The sequence below is a fragment of the Gymnoscopelus braueri genome (genome assembly GCF_963280865.1).
Source record: "Gymnoscopelus braueri genome assembly, chromosome: 16".
Lineage (NCBI taxonomy): Eukaryota > Metazoa > Chordata > Actinopteri > Myctophiformes > Myctophidae > Gymnoscopelus > Gymnoscopelus braueri.
The window spans coordinates 30,937,900-30,955,398 of record NC_137616.1 but is presented as its reverse complement, the minus strand read 5'-3'; positions in this window follow the sequence as shown (position 1 = coordinate 30,955,398).

The window sequence follows — 17,499 nt, the reverse complement described above, 5'->3', positions numbered from 1 at the left end:
CAGCGTGTAGGTCAGCCAGGAAAATATCATTTCCTGTCAAGCTCAGGTGTACACCATCAGCTAAAAACAGCTCGGCCTCATTGAACTTAATATCTGGATGTTCAATCACAATGCCACCCATCAGGTTCATGAATTTACTCATCTCATGGTTTATCCACATACGAGCCTTGTTTATTTTAGCCAAGTTCCTGGCACCCCTCCATTGCCGTCTTTCAATGATGCAAGAAAATACAATGACAGTGTTTTTCAGATTACATTTGAGCCAGGAAATATCTTTTTTCATTCGTTGGACAATTTTAATCTGTTTTGTCTTAGCCAAGTCATTGCCACCAACATGCAATAATATGACATCAGGAGGAGGTTGGTTGGCCACTTCTTTCAGGACCTTGGGGATGACATCCGTCCAACGCATCCCACCCTTGCCAAACCAAGAGACTTGTGCAGGCAGGCACAGATTGGCACCAAACGTTGCAACTGCCCTCGGACGAGCACGTGAGATTAGGCTCGAACCCACAATCCAAATAGATTTTGCTGAGGAAACAAAACATGCAAGTTGCATATGAAAAACAAATCAATACATGACGTACTTGAAAAAAAAAAATGAAATGTGACTACTGCAATACATATCAACATGCCATTTCAATGTACTTGTGTTTAAATAACAGTAAAAAAGTAAATGCACTATACATGTGTATCAATATTAATTGACCAAGGAGTGACAATGACACTTCAAGCACAATAACACTCAAACTAGAGACACTAGAATAACTTAACACAGCAGACTAATAGGAAACAGGAATTGTACACACAGCACACACCATTAGCAAATGAACACTCTGGTTAAAGCACACTATTTAAAACAATACATGAGACAACACTGACATGATATAAATGTACAGCAAAGCTACTGGTCAAATTACAGTAGAATATATTGCCACTTCTGTGTTAATGATGAAAATATGACAAGGGGGGGTGAAAAAGGAGGAAGGGCAAATAACATACCATGGTGTTCAGGTTCCTCCTGTTCAGCAGAATTGTCCATGGTGGGGTTGCGAGAGTTCATCTTCACATGAAGTCTCGAGTCCACAGTCTGCAGTCTGGAGTCCATTTTTGTGTCTTCTTATACTCTGCCAGGGAGTGGGACTGGCAGCTAATTACAGTACAGGGCCAGGTGTGTTTAATTTAGTTTAGCCCAGGTGTGTTGATTAGTGAGGCTTTAGTTTATCAGCTCAGTATGTTTGATGCAGTTGATGAGTTAATTTATGCTCGACATACTATTCCTTGTTGCTTTGGAATGTACCTTCGAAAATACTTGTTTTATTCTCACTTTGGGACTGTTTTTGGGCAGTCTTCTGTAACCCAGTTTTATGATAAAGAGAAGAAAAAGCCTCTGCATTTTTGCCAATACACCAGTGGTCACATCTTCCCAAGCAGCTAAACTAACTATCCTACACTACACAACCCTCCGTGTATTCCACTTAACAATAACCTGTGATTAGCAGATATACTGTGAAAGGAGCATTATATGCCACCTGCATTACTACAACCTCAGAACTATAACACTTCATTGAAATACAAGAGAGACAACTGTATATAAACATTATGATAAAGGTACCAGCCTTTACAAATCTTGCATGTCAAGCACGTCAAGCATTCAGACAACTCAGCATGTGTTTGACATATTTTCAACCACGACAGGGCATTTCTTACGCACGTGTAATCCATTTGCTTCCAAAAGCAGTAGACTCTTAAAATGCACAAATGTGCATTACACTACATTAATGGACACGAAGCAGTCATTATGCTGAGGTTTACAGTGATAACTGCATACCACTGTACATAGCAATAAGTAAATGCAGTGAAATGAACTATTTAAAATGCAACTATTCTTACGCATTACATTGTGTGTCTAAACATGTCTTTTGCAGCCATGCCAATGCTACTGTGTATTCAATGAGTACAGCAACCCGCGACCGGCGTCGGCGCAACCACACTTTGCAATTGCCCTGAATTGCGACGCGTCTAGTATTAACATTGTTCTTGAACAATGTTAATAAACAATATTTCAAACTGCATCTCCTCCCACAGTTTTTATTCCCCAATTTCGTGCCATATGTCAAAATGACCGTCTTGACCGGGAATCGTGTGCTTGTATTTTGCTAAGAGATTGGTTAAATAGTTTAATTGATATTGATTTATTAGTGCATTAAATTTCCCCATCCGCTTTAATGGAAAAGTGAAAAAACTCAAATTCAAGTATTTTTTTCTCAGAAACCGTAAGAGCTAGAGTTACCAGATTTGGAGGGGAGGTTCATAATTTAGTCCGAAATTATTTAAAAAAATATCACACCATTCGGCCACATGGTGGCGCTATAACAGCCCCCTTTACGTGTTGGCCTATAACTCTTGAACCGTAGGTCGTAAAATCAAAATTTCTTTTCACCTGGATTCCTTGGGTCACGACGCATCTCCCCATATAGGCCACGCCCATTTGCGTCAGGATACATTTTCCGCCATTTTGAATTTTCTTCAAAACACACTTTTTGCACCTTTTCCTACAGATTTTTCCCAAATCTCACAAAAATCGGTACACATGATCTCTGGACCCATGCGATAATCTGGACCGAAACAGAATTTTGATAGTCCATACCGTTTGTCCGTAAATGGCTTCCAAAGTTAGCGGGAGGGGCCCGTTTTACAAAAAAGCCCACAAATCACGAACAAAACGTCCAGTCAATCCCAAATTTGAATCACATGTCAAGTGTGGTTTACTCAACAAATCCCCAAAAGAATTTCCACTTTGATCCATAGGGGGCGCACACTAATGCTCAAAATGTAACCGTTTGTTGCAAAAACCTTATGTTGGGGGATCAATCCTCTCAAAATGAAACGCAAGTGATCTCAGGAGTGACGTGACAATGTAATTGGCGCAGCCTCCGACGGTATTCCTCCCAGCGTATTCCTCGAGTCCTGACCGGCGTCGGCGCAACCACACTTTGCAATTGCCCTGAATTGCGACGCGTCTAGTATTAACATTGTTCTTGAACAATGTTAATAAACAATATTTCAAACTGCATCTCCTCCCACAGTTTTTATTCCCCAATTTCGTGCCATATGTCAAAATGACCGTCTTGACCGGGAATCGTGTGCTTGTATTTTGCTAAGAGATTGGTTAAATAGTTTAATTGATATTGATTTATTAGTGCATTAAATTTCCCCATCCGCTTTAATGGAAAAGTGAAAAAACTCAAATTCAAGTATTTTTTTCTCAGAAACCGTAAGAGCTAGAGTTACCAGATTTGGAGGGGAGGTTCATAATTTAGTCCGAAATTATTTAAAAAAATATCACACCATTCGGCCACATGGTGGCGCTATAACAGCCCCCTTTACGTGTTGGCCTATAACTCTTGAACCGTAGGTCGTAAAATCAAAATTTCTTTTCACCTGGATTCCTTGGGTCACGACGCATCTCCCCACATAGGCCACGCCCATTTGCGTCAGGATAGATTTTCCGCCATTTTGAATTTTCTTCAAAACACACTTTTTGCACCTTTTCCTACAGATTTTTCCCAAATCTCACAAAAATCGGTACACATGATCTCTGGACCCATGCGATAATCTGGACCGAAACAGAATTTTGATAGTCCATACCGTTCGTCCGTAAATGGCTTCCAAAGTTAGCGGGAGGGGCCCGTTTTACAAAAAAGCCCACAAATCACGAACAAAACGTCCAGTCAATCCCAAATTTGAATCACATGTCAAGTGTGGTTTACTCAACAAATCCCCAAAAGAATTTCCACTTTGATCCATAGGGGGCGCACACAAATGCTCAAAATGTAACCGTTTGATGCAAAAACCTTATGTTGGGGGATCAATCCTCTCAAAATGAAACACAAGTGATCTCAAGAGTTGCGTGACAATGTAATTGGCACAGACTCCGACGGTATTCCTCCCAGCGTATTCCTCGAGTCCCGACCGGCGTCGGCGCAACCACACTTTGCAATTGCCCTGAATTGCGACGCGTCTAGTTTATTTATTTATAGATAAACTTTATTTCAAACCGCTACTCCTCCCACAGTTTTTATCCCCCAATGTCGTGCCATATCTCAAAATGACCGTCTTGACCTGGAATCGTGCGCTTGTATTTTGCTAAGAGATTGGTTAAATAGTTTAATTGATATTGATTTATTAGTGCATTCAATTTCCCCATCCGCTTTAATGTAAAAGTGAAAAAACTCAAATTCAAGTATTTTTTTCTCAGAAACCGTAAGAGCTAGAGTTACCACATTTGGAGGGGAGGTTCATAATTTAGTCCAAAATTATTTTAAAAAAAATCACACCAATCGGCCACATGGTGGCGCTATAACAGCCCCCTTTACGTTTTGGCCTATAACTCTTGAACCGTAGGTCGTAAAATCAAAATTTCTTTTCACCTGGATTCCTTGGGTCACGACGCATCTCCCCATATAGGCCACGCCCATTTGCGTCTGGATAGATTTTTTGATATTGATTTATTAGTGCATTAAATTTCCCCATCCACTTTAATGGGAATTGCAAAAACTCCCATTCAAGTATTTTTTTCTCGGAAACCATAAGGGCTAGAGTTACATGACTTGGAGGGGAGGTTAATAGTTTATTGCAAAATTATTTAAAAAAAAATCACACCAGTCGGCCACATGGTGGCGCTATAACAGCCCACTTTACCTTTTGGCTTATAACTCTTGAACCGTTGGTCTTAAAATAAAAATATTTTTTCCCCTAGATTCCTTGGGTCATTACGCAACTCCCTATATAGGCCACGCCCATTTGCGTCAGGTTAGATTTTCCGCCATTTTGAATTTTCTTCAAAACACACTTTTTGCACCTTTTCCTAATTTTTTTTCCCAAATCTCACAAAAATCGGTACACGTGATCTATGGACTCATGCGATAAACCTATCCAAACGGCATTTTGATAGTCCTTACCGTTCGTCCGTAATTGGCTTCCAAAGTTAGTGGGAGGAGCCCGTTTTACCAGAAATGCCAAAAATCACGAACGAAACGTCCAATCGATCCCAAATTTGAATCACATGTCGAGGGTGGTTTACTCAACGAATCCCCAAAAGCATTTCCACTTTGACCCATAGGGGGCACCACAACTGTGCAAAACGTAACCGTTTGATGCAAAAACATGATTTTTGGGGGGATCACTCAAATTGAAAAGCAGGTGATCTCAGGAGTGACATGACGATGTCATTGGCCCGCTACATTTGTGGGAGGGGCTTATTTATTTTAGTGGGAGGGGCCTATTTCTTCAAATCAAAACGTCATGTATCACGAACACAGGATCCAATCAGCACCAAATTCGAATGGTACGTCACGCGACCTCCGACGGTATTCCTCCAAGCATATTCCTCAAGTCCGGGCGGCGGCAACCCGCGACCGGCGACGGCGCAACCACACTTTGCAATTTCCCATAATTGCGACGCGTCTAGTTAGTGTGGTTGCCCTAACAGGGCAACCAGACTATAGTACTCTATACTCTTTATTCTTTCTAGATAAACAATACTTTGCCGCGCATCTCCTCCCACAGTTTATTTTTCCCAATTTAGTGCCATATGTCAAAATGACCGGCTTCACCGGGAATCGTGTGCTTGTATTTTGCTAAGAGATTGGTTGCATAGTTTTATTGATATTGATTTATTAGTGCATTAAATGTCCCCATCCACTTTAATGGAAAAGTGAAAAAACTCAAATTCAAGTTTTTTTTTCTCAGAAACCGTAAGAGCTAGAGTTACCAGATTTAGAGGGGAGGTTTATAATTTAGTCAGAAATTATTAAAAAAATAATTACACCTGTCGGCCTCATGGTGGCGCTATAACAGCCCCCTTTACGTTTTTGCCTATAACTCTTGAACCGTAGGTCGTAAAATCAAAAAATCTTTTCCCCTGGATTCCTTGGGTCATGACGCAACTCCCCATATAGGCCACGCCCATTTGCGTCTGGATAGATTTTCTGCCATTTTGAATTTTCTTCAAAACACACTTTTTGCTCCTTTTCCTACAAGTTTTGTCCAAATCTCACACAAATCGGTACAGGTCATCTATGGACCCATGCAATAAATATATCCGAACGGCATTTTGATAGTCCTTACAGTTCGTCCATAATTGGCTTCCAAAGTTAGTGGGAGGGGCCCGTTTAACCAAAAATGCCAAAAATCACGAACAAAACGTCCAATCGATCCCAAATTTAAGTCACATGTCGAGGGTGGTTTACTCAACAAATCACCAAAATAATTTCCACTTTGATCCATAGGGGGCGCCACAACTGCGCAAAACGTAACCGTTTGATGCAAAAACATGATTTTTGGGGGGGATCACTCCTCTCAAAATGAAAAGCAGGTGATCTCAGGAGTTACAGGACGATGTCATTGGCCCGCTACATTTGTGGGAGGGGCCTATTTATTTAGTGGGAGGGGCCTATTTCTTAAAATCAAAACGCCATGTATCACGAACGCAGGATCCAATCAGCACCAAATTCGAATGGCACGTCGCGCGGCCTCCGACGGTATTCCTCCAAGCGTATTCCTCAAGTCCCGGCGGCGGAGACCCGTGACCGGCGTCGGCGCAACCACACTTTGCAATTTCCCAGAATTGCGACGCGTCTAGTTAGTGTGGTTGCCCTAACAGGGCAACCAGACTATAGTTCTTGATGAACTTTATTAATCTTCCGGATAAACAATACTTCAAACTGCTATTTCTCCCACAGTTCTTATCTCACAATGTTGTGCCATATCTCAAAATGACCGTCTTGACCTGGAATCGTGCGCTTGTATTTTGCTAAGAGATTGGTTAAATAGTTTAATTGATATTGATTTATTAGTGCATTAAATTTCCCCATCCGCTTTAATGTAAAAGTGAAAAAACTCAAATTCAAGTATTTTTTTCTCAGAAACCGTAAGAGCTAGAGTTACCACATTTGGAGGGGAGGTTCATAATTTAGTCCAAAATTATTTTTTAAAAAATCACACCAATCGGCCACATGGTGGCGCTATAACAGCCCCCTTTACGTTTTGGCCTATAACTCTTGAACCGTAGGTCGTAAAATCAAAATTTCTTTTCACCTGGATTCCTTGGGTCACGACGCATCTCCCCATATAGGCCACGCCCATTTGCGTCTGGATAGATTTTTTGATATTGATTTATTAGTGCATTAAATTTCCCCATCCACTTTAATGTGAATTGCAAAAACTCCCATTCAAGTATTTTTTTCTCGGAAACCATAAGGGCTAGAGTTACATGACTTGGAGGGGAGGTTAATAGTTTATTGCAAAATTATTTTAAAAAAAATCACACCAGTCGGCCACATGGTGGCGCTATAACAGCCCACTTTACCTTTTGGCCTATAACTCTTGAACCGTAGGTCGTAAAATCAAAATTTCTTTTCTCCTGGATTCCTTGGGTCACGACGCATCTCCCAATATAGGCCACGCCCATTTGCGTCAGGATAGATTTTCCGCCATTTTGAATTTTCTTCAAAACACACTTTTAGCTCCTCCTCCCATATATTTTGTCCAAATTTCACAAAAATCGGTACACATGATCTCTGGACCCATGCGATAATCTGGACCGAAACAGAATTTTGATAGTCCATACCGTTCGTCCGTAAATGGCTTCCAAAGTTAGCGGGAGGGGCCCGTTTTACAAAAAAGCCCACAAATCACGAACAAAACGTCCAGTCAATCCCAAATTTGAATCACATGTCAAGTGTGGTTTACTCAACAAATCCCCAAAATAATTTCCACTTTGATCCATAGGGGGCGCCACAAATGCTCAAAATGTAACCGTTTGATGCAAAAACCTTATTTTGGGGGGATCAATCCTCTCAAAATGGAACGCAAGTGATCTCAGGAGTTACGTGACAATGTAATTGGCACAGCCTCCGACGGTATTCCTCCCGGCGGCAGCGACCCGCGACTAGTGTCGGTGCAACCACACTCTGCAATTGCCCTGAATTGCGACGCGTCTAGTTAGTGTGGTTGCCCTAACAGGGCAACCAGACTATAGTACTCTATACTCTTTATTTATTTATAGATAAACAATATTTCAAACTGCTACTCCTCCCACAGTTTTTATCCCCCAATGTTGTGCCATATCTCAAAATGACCGTCTTGACCTGGAATCGTGCGCTTGTATTTTGCTAAGAGATTGGTTAAATAGTTTAATTGATATTGATTTATTAGTGCATTAAATTTCCCCATCCGCTTTAATGTAAAAGTGAAAAAACTCAAATTCAAGTATTTTTTTCTCAGAAACCGTAAGAGCTAGAGTTACCACATTTGGAGGGGAGGTTCATAATTTAGTCCAAAATTATTTTTAAAAAAATCACACCAATCGGCCACATGGTGGCGCTATAACAGCCCCCTTTACGTTTTGACCTATAACTCTTGAACCGTAGGTCGTAAAATCAAAATGTCTTTTCACCTGGATTCCTTGGGTCACGACGCATCTCCCCATATAGGCCACGCCCATTTGCGTCTGGATAGATTTTTTGATATTGATTTATTAGTGCATTAAATTTCTTCATCCACTTTAATGGGAATTGCAAAAACTCCCATTCAAGTATTTTTTTCTCGGTAACCATAAGGGCTACAGTTACATGACTTGGAGGGGAGGTTAATAGATTATTGCAAAATTATTACAAAAAAAATCACACCAGTCGGCCACATGGTGGCGCTATAACAGCCCACTTTACCTTTTGGCCTATAACTCTTGAACCGTAGGTCGTAAAATCAAAATTTATTTTTCCCTAGATTCCTTGGGTCATGACGCAACTCCCCATGTACGCCACGCCCATTTCCGTCTGGATAGATTTTCCGCCATTTTGAATTTTCTTCAAAACACACTTTTAGCTCCTCCTCCCACATATTTTGTCCAAATTTCACACAAATCGGTACAGGTCATCTATGGACCCATGCCATAAACGTCTCCAAGCTGAATTTTGATAGTCCGTACCGTTCGTCCGTAAAAGGCTTCCAAAGTTAGCGGGAGGGGCCCGTTTTACAAAAAAGGCCAAAAATCACGAACAAAACGTCCAATCAATCCCAAATTTGAATCACATGTCAAGGGTGGTTTACTCAACAAATCCCCAAAACCATTTCCACTTTGATCCATAGGGGGCGCCACAAATGCGCAAAATGTGACCGTTTGATGCAAAAACATTATTTTGGGGGGGATCAATCCTCTCAAAATGAAACGCAAGAGATCTCAGGAGTGACGTGACAATGTAATTGGCGCAGCCTCCGACGGTATTCCTCCAGGCGTATTGCTCGAGTCCCGGCGGCCGCGACCCGCGACCGGCGTCGGCGCAACCACACTTTGCAATTGCCCTGAATTGCGACGCGTCTAGTATTAACATTGTTCTTGAACAATGTTAATAAACAATATTTCAAACCGCATCTCCTCCCACAGTTTTTATTCCCCAATTTCGTGCCATATGTCAAAATGACCGTCTTGACCGGGAATGCGCTTGTATTTTGCTAAGAGATTGGTTAAATAGTTTAATTGATATTGATTTATTAGTGCATTAAATTTCCCCATCCGCTTTAATGGAAAAGTGAAAAAACTCAAATTCAAGTATTTTTTTCTCAGAAATCGTAAGAGCTAGAGTTACCAGATTTGGAGGGGAGGTTCATAATTTAGTCCAAAATTATTATACAAATAATTACACCATTCGGCCTCATGGTGGCGCTATAACAGCCGCCTTTACGTTTTGGCCTTTAACTCTTGAACCGTAGGTCGTAGAATAAAAATCTCTTTTCCCCTGGATTCCTTGGGTTACGACGCATCTCCCCATATAGGCCACGCCCATTTGCGTCAGGATAGATTTTCCGCCATTTTGAATTTTCTTCAAAACACACTTTTTGCACCTTTTCCTACAGATTTTTCCCAAATCTCACAAAAATCGGTACACATGATCTCTGGACCCATGCGATAATCTGGACCGAAACAGAATTTTGATAGTCCATACCGTTCGTCCGTAAATGGCTTCCAAAGTTAGCGGGAGGGGCCCGTTTTACAAAAAAGCCCACAAATCACGAACAAAACGTCCAGTCAATCCCAAATTTGAATCACATGTCAAGTGTGGTTTACTCAACGAATCCCCAAAATAATTTCCACTTTGATCCATAGGGGGCGCCACAAATGCTCAAAATGTAACCGTTTGATGCAAAAACCTTATTTTGGGGGGATCAATCCTCTCAAAATGAAACGCAAGTGATCTCAGGAGTTACGTGACAATGTAATTGGCACAGCCTCCGACGTTATTCCTCCCAGCGTATTCCTCGAGTCCCGGCGGCAGCGACCCGCGACAGAATTTTGATAGTCCATACCGTTTGTCCGTAAATGGCTTCCAAAGTTAGCGGGAGGGGCCCGTTTTACAAAAAAGCCCACAAATCACGAACAAAACGTCCAGTCAATCCCAAATTTGAATCACATGTCAAGTGTGGTTTACTCAACAAATCCCCAAAATAATTTCCACTTTGATCCATAGGGGGCGCCACAAATGCTCAAAATGTAATCGTTTGATGCAAAAACCTTATTTTGAGGGGATCAATCCTCTCAAAATGAAACGCAAGTGATCTCAGGAGTTACGTGACAATGTAATTGGCACAGCCTCCGACGTTATTCCTCCCAGCGTATTCCTCGAGTCCCGGCGGCAGCGACCCGCGACTAGCGTCGGTGCAACCACACTCTGCAATTGCCCTGAATTGCGACGCGTCTAGTTAGTGTGGTTGCCCTAACAGGGCAACCAGACTATTGTTCTTGATGAACTTTATTAATCTTCCGGATAAACAATACTTCAAACTGCATCTCCTCCCACAGTTTTTATCCCCCAATGTTGTGCCATATCTCAAAATGACCGTCTTGACCTGGAATCGTGCGCTTGTATTTTGCTAAGAGATTGGTTAAATAGTTTAATTGATATTGATTTATTAGTGCATTAAATTTCCCCATCCGCTTTAATGTAAAAGTGAAAAAACTCAAATTCAAGTATTTTTTTCTAGAAAACCGTAAGAGCTAGAGTTACCACATTTGGAGGGGAGGTTCATAATTTAGTCCAAAATTATTTAAAAAAAAATCACACCAATCGGCCACATGGTGGCGCTATAACAACCCCCTTTACGTTTTGGCCTATAACTCTTGAACCGTAGGTCGTAAAATAAAAATTTCTTTTCACCTGGATTCCTTGGGTCACGACGCATCTCCCCATATAGGCCACGCCCATTTGCGTCTGGATAGATTTTTTGATATTGATTTATTAGTGCATTAAATTTCCCCATCCACTTTAATGGGAATTGCAAAAACTCCCATTCAAGTATTTTTTTCTCGGAAACCATAAGGGCTACAGTTACATGACTTGGAGGGGAGGTTAATAGTTTATTGCAAAATTATTTTAAAAAAAATCACACCAGTCGGCCACATGGTGGCGCTATAACAGCCCACTTTACCTTTTGGCCTATAACTCTTGAACCGTAGGTCGTAAAATCAAAATTTATTTTTCCCTAGATTCCTTGGGTCATGATGCAACTCCCCATATAGGCCACGCCCATTTGCGTCTGGATAGATTTTTTGATATTGATTTATTAGTGCATTAAATTTCCCCATCCACTTTAATGGGAATTGCAAAAACTCCCATTCAAGTATTTTTTTCTCGGAAACCATAAGGGCTACAGTTACATGACTTGGAGGGGAGGTTAATAGTTTATTGCAAAATTATTTTTAAAAAAATCACACCAGTCGGCCACATGGTGGCGCTATAACAGCCCACTTTACCTTTTGGCCTATAACTCTTGAACCGTAGGTCGTAAAATCAAAATTTATTTTTCCCTAGATTCCTTGGGTCATGACGCAACTCCCCATGTACGCCACGCCCATTTCCGTCTGGATAGATTTTCCGCCATTTAGAATTTTCTTCAAAACACACTTTTAGCTCCTCCTCCCACATATTTTTTCCAAATTTCACAAAAATCGGTACACATGATCTCTGGACCCATGCGATAAACTTCTGCAAGCTGAATTTTGCTAGTCCTTACGGTTCGTCCTTAAATGGCTTCCAAAGTTAGCGGGAGGGGCCCGTTTTACAAAAAAGGCCAAAAATCACAAACGAAACCTCCAGTCAATCCCAAATTTGAATCACATGTCAAGGGTGGTTTACTCAACGGATCCCCAAAAGCATTTCCACTTTGATCCATAGGGGGGCGCCACAAATGCGCAAAATGTAACCGTTTAATGCAAAAACATTATTTCGGGGTGGATCGATCCTCTCAAAATGAAACGCAAGTGATCTCATGAGAGACGTGACAATGTAATTGGCGCAGCCTCCGACAGTATTCCTCCCAGCGTATTCCTCGAGTCCCGGCGGCCGCAGCCCACGACCGGCGTCGGCGCAACCACACTTTGCAATTGCCCTGAATTGCGACGCGTCTAGTTAGTGTGGTTGCCCTAACAGGGCAACCAGACTATAGTACTCTATACTCTTTATTCTTTCTAGATAAACAATACTTTGGACCGCATCTCCTCCCACAGTTTTTATCCCCCAATGTCGTGCCATATGTCAAAATGACCGTCTTGACCGGGAATCGTGCGCTTGTATTTTGCTAAGAGATTGGTTAAATAGTTTAATTGATATTGATTTATTAGTGCATTAAATTTCCCCATCCGCTTTAATGTAAAAGTGAAAAAACTCAAATTCAAGTATTTTTTTCTCTGAAACCGTAAGAGCTAGAGTTACCAGATTTGGAGGGGAGGTTCATGATTTAGTCCGAAATTATTGAAAAAATTATTACACTAATCGGCCACATGGTGGCGCTATAACAGCGCCCTTTACGTTTTGGCCTATAACTCTTGAACCGTAGGTCGTAAAATCAAAATGTCTTTTTCCCTGGATTCCTTGGGTCATGACGCAACTCCCCATATAGGCCACGCCCATTTGCGTCAGGATAGATTTTCCGCCATTTTGAATTTTCTTCAAAACACACTTTTTGCACCTTTTCCGATTTTTTTTTCTCCAAATCGCACACAAATCGGTACACGTGATCTATGGACTCATGCGATAAACCTATCCAAACGGCATTATGATAGTCCTTACCGTTCGTCCGTAATTGGCTTCCAAAGTTAGTGGGAGGAGCCCGTTTTACCAAAAATGCCAAAAATCACGAACGAAACGTCCAATCGATCCCAAATTTGAATAACATGTCGAGGGTGCTTTACTCAACGAATCCCCAAAAGCATTTCCACTTTGACCCATAGGGGGCGCCACAACTGTGCAAAACGTAACCGTTTGATGCAAAAACATGATTTTTGGGGGGATCCCTCCTCTCAAATTGAAAAGCAGGTGATCTCAGGAGTGACATGACGATGTCATTGGCCCGCTACATTTGTGGGAGGGGCTTATTTATTTTAGTGGGAGGGGCCTATTTCTTCAAATCAAAACGCCATGTATCACGAACACAGGATCCAATCAGCACCAAATTCTAATGGCACGTCACGCGGCCTCCGATGGTATTCCTCCAAGCATATTCCTCAAGTCCGGGCGGCGGCAACCTGCGACCGGCGACGGCGCAACCACACTTTGCAATTTCCCATAATTGCGACGCGTCTAGTTAGTGTGGTTGCCCTAACAGGGCAACCAGACTATAGTTCTAGGGATACTTTACACAATCTTCTAGATAAACAATATTTCAAACTGCTACTCCTCCCACAGTTTTTATCCCCCAATATTGTGCCATATCTCAAAATGACCGTCTTGACCTGGAATCGTGCGCTTGTATTTTGCTAAGAGATTGGTTAAATAGTTTAATTGATATTGATTTATTAGTGCATTAAATATCCCCATCCGCTTTAATGTAAAAGTGAAAAAACTCAAATTCAAGTATTTTTTTCTCAGAAACCGTAAGAGCTAGAGTTACCAGATTTGGAGGGGAGGTTCATGATTTAGTCCGAAATTATTGAAAAAATAATTAAACTAATCGGCCACATGGTGGTGCTATAACAGCGCCCTTTACGTTTTGGCCTATAACTCTTGAACCGTAGGTCGTAAAATCAAAATGTCTTTTCCCCTGGATTCCTTGGGTCACTACGCATCTCCCCACATAGGCCACGCCCATTTGCGTCAGGATAGATTTTCCGCCATTTTGAATTTTCTTCAAAACACACTTTTTGCACCTTTTCCTATTTTTTTTTTCCAAATCTCACAAAAATCGGTACACGTGATCTATGGACTCATGCGATAAACCTATCCAAACGGCATTTTGATAGTCCTTACCGTTCGTCCGTAATTGGCTTCCAAAGTTAGTGGGAGGAGCCCGTTTTACCAAAAAGGCCAAAAATCACGAACGAAACGTCCAATCGATCCCAAATTTGAATCACATGTCGAGGGAGGTATACTCAACGAATCCCCAAAAGCATTTCCACTTTGACCCATAGGGGGCGCCACAACTGCGCAAAACGTAACCGTTTGATGCAAAAACATGATTTTTGGGGGGATCACTCCTCTCAAATTGAAAAGCAGGTGATCTCAGGAGTGACGTGACGATGTCATTGGCCCGCTACCTTTGTGGGAGGGGCTTATTTATTTTAGTGGGAGGGGCCAATTTCTTCAAATCAAAACGCCATGTATCACGAACACAGGATCCAATCAGCACCAAATTCGAATGGCACGTCACGCGGCCTCCGACGGTATTCCTCCAAGCATATTCCTCGTGTCCCGGCGGCAACGACCCGCGACCGGCGTCGGCGCAACCACACTTTGCAATTGCCCTGAATTGCGACGCGTCTAGTTAGTGTGGTTGCCCTAACAGGGCAACCAGACTATAGTACTCTATACTCTTTATTTATTTATAGATAAACAATATTTCAAACTGCTACTCCTCCCACAGTTTTTATCCCCCAATGTTGTGCCATATCTCAAAATGACCGTCTTGACCTGGAATCGTGCGCTTGTATTTTGCTAAGAGATTGGTTAAATAGTTTAATTGATATTGATTTATTAGTGCATTAAATTTCCCCATCCGCTTTAATGTAAAAGTGAAAAAACTCAAATTCAAGTATTTTTTTCTCTGAAACCGTAAGAGCTAGAGTTACCAGATTTGGAGGGGAGGTTCATGATTTAGTCCGAAATTATTGAAAAAATAATTACACTAATCGGCCACATGGTGGCGCTATAACAGCGCCCTTTACGTTTTGGCCTATAACTCTTGAACCGTAGGTCGTAAAATCAAAATGTCTTTTTCCCTGGATTCCTTGAGTCATGACGCAACTCCCCATATAGGCCACGCCCATTTGCGTCAGGATAGATTTTCCGCCATTTTGAATTTTCTTCAAAACACACTTTTTGCACCTTTTCCGATTCTTTTTTTCCAAATCGCACACAAATCGGTACACGTGATCTATGGACTCATGCGATAAACCTATCCAAACGGCATTATGATAGTCCTTACCGTTCGTCCGTAATTGGCTTCCAAAGTTAGTGGGAGGAGCCCGTTTTACCAAAAATGCCAAAAATCACGAACGAAACGTCCAATCGATCCCAAATTTGAATAACATGTCGAGGGTGCTTTACTCAACGAATCCCCAAAAGCATTTCCACTTTGACCCATAGGGGGCGCCACAACTGTGCAAAACGTAACCGTTTGATGCAAAAACATGATTTTTGGGGGGATCACTCCTCTCAAATTGAAAAGCAGGTGATCTCAGGAGTGACATGACGATGTCATTGGCCCGCTACATTTGTGGGAGGGGCTTATAGTCGGAGGGGCCTATTTCTTCAAATCAAAACGCCATGTATCACGAACACAGGATCCAATCAGCACCAAATTCTAATGGCACGTCACGCGGCCTCCGATGGTATTCCTCCAAGCATATTCCTCAAATCCGGGCAGCGGCAACCTGCGACCGGCGTCGGCGCAACCACACTTTGCAATTGCCCTGAATTGCGACCCGTCTAGTATTAACATTGTTCTTGAACAATGTTAATAAACAATATTTCAAACTGCATCTCCTCCCACAGTTTTTATTCCCCAATTTCGTGCCATATGTCAAAATGACCGTCTTGACCGGGAATCGTGCGCTTGTATTTTGTTAAGAGATTGGTTAAATAGTTTAATTGATATTGATTTATTAGTGCATTACATTTCCCCATCCGCTTTAATGGAAAAGTGAAAAAACTCAAATTCAAGTATTTTTTTCTCAGAAACCGTAAGAGCTAGAGTTACCAGATTTAGAGGGGAGGTTCATAATTTAGTCCGAAATTATTGAAAAAATAATTACACTAATCGGCCACATGGTGGCGCTATAACAGTGCCCTTTACGTTTTGGCCTATAACTCTTGAACCGTAGGTCGTAAAATCAAAATGTCTTTTTCCCTGGATTCCTTGGGTCACTACGCATCTCCCCATATAGGCCACGCCCATTTGCGTCAGGATAGATTTTCCGCCATTTTGCATTTTCTTCAAAACACACTTTTAGCTCATTTTCCCACATATTTTGTCAAAATTTCACAAAAATCGGTACACATGATCTCTGGGCCCATGCGATAAACATATCCAAACGGCATTTTGATAGTCCTTACCGTTCGTCCGTAATTGGCTTCCAAAGTTAGTGGGCTCGTTAGGGGCTCGTTTTACCAAAAATGCCAGAAATCACGAACAAAACGTACAATTGATCCCAAATTTGAATCATAGGTCGAGGGTGGTTTACTCAACGAATACCCAAAAGTATTTCCAATTTGATCCATAGGGGGCGCCACAAATGCGCAAAACGTAACCGTTCGATGCTAAAACATGATTTTTGGGGGGATCAATCCTCTCAAAATGAAACGCAAGTGATCTCAGGAGTGACGTGACAATGTAATTGGCGCAGCCTACGACGGTATTCCTCCCGGCGTATTCCTCGCGTCCCGGCGGCGGCGACCCCGCGACCTGCGTCGGCGCAACCACACTTTGCAATTGCCCTGAATTGCGACAATTCTAGTATTAACATTGTTCTTGAACTATGTTAATAAACAATATTTCAAACCGCATCTCCTGCCACAGTTTTTATTCCCCAATTTCGTGCCATATGTCAAAATGACCGTCTTGATCAGGAATCGTGCGCTTGTATTTTGCTAAGAGATTGGTTAAATAGTTTAATTGATATTGATTTATTAGTGCAATACATTTCCCCATCCGCTTTAATGGAAAAGTGAAAAAACTCAAATTCAAGTATTTTTTTTCTCAGAAACCGTAAGAGCTAGAGTTACCAGATTTGGAGGGGAGGTTCATAATTTAGTCCGAAATTATTTAAAAAAATTATCACACCCTTCGGCCACATGGTGGCGCTATAACAGCCTCCTTTACGTTTTGGCCTATAACTCTTGAACCGGAGGTTGTAAAATCAAAATTTCTTTTCACCTGGATTCCTTGGGTCACGATGCATCTCCCCATATAGGCCACGCCCATTTGCGTCAGGATAGATTTTCCGCC